Source organism: Penaeus monodon, chromosome 34, assembly GCF_015228065.2.
Source record: "Penaeus monodon isolate SGIC_2016 chromosome 34, NSTDA_Pmon_1, whole genome shotgun sequence".
Taxonomy (NCBI): Eukaryota; Metazoa; Arthropoda; class Malacostraca; order Decapoda; family Penaeidae; genus Penaeus; species Penaeus monodon.
In genome coordinates, this window is record NC_051419.1 from 14,570,607 (window position 1) to 14,570,919 (window position 313).

A 313-nucleotide genomic window follows, 5' to 3' on the forward strand; every position below is an offset into this window, starting at 1 on the left:
ATTTAGATTAGACTGCATTTCTACAGTGCTTTTCATACAATCTCATATTTAACTTAATTCATAGATGCTTTTCATACAATCTCATATTTAACTTAATTCATAGATGATTAGCTGGTATCAGGCTACATATCTGTGCAATGAATTTTAGCTGTACAGAGGTCACAGATGCTTAGCCACATTTCAGATCCAGACAGTTAAGAAATATCAGTTAATAATTCATGCAACACTCCAATGCCACTTTTCCTGAGTTCTTAGAAGTTTCCGTCTGCTAATAACTCATGGATGAGGTTTACAAAAGTAACTCAATGGCACT

General features: G+C 33.9%; 1 protein-coding gene across 1 annotated transcript in view; it reads right to left on the reverse strand.

The window, feature by feature from the left end:
- LOC119594919 (store-operated calcium entry regulator STIMATE-like) overlaps positions 1-313 on the reverse strand; it is a gene marked incomplete in the record, with an annotated part of 15,855 nt that overhangs the window by 815 nt on the left and 14,727 nt on the right.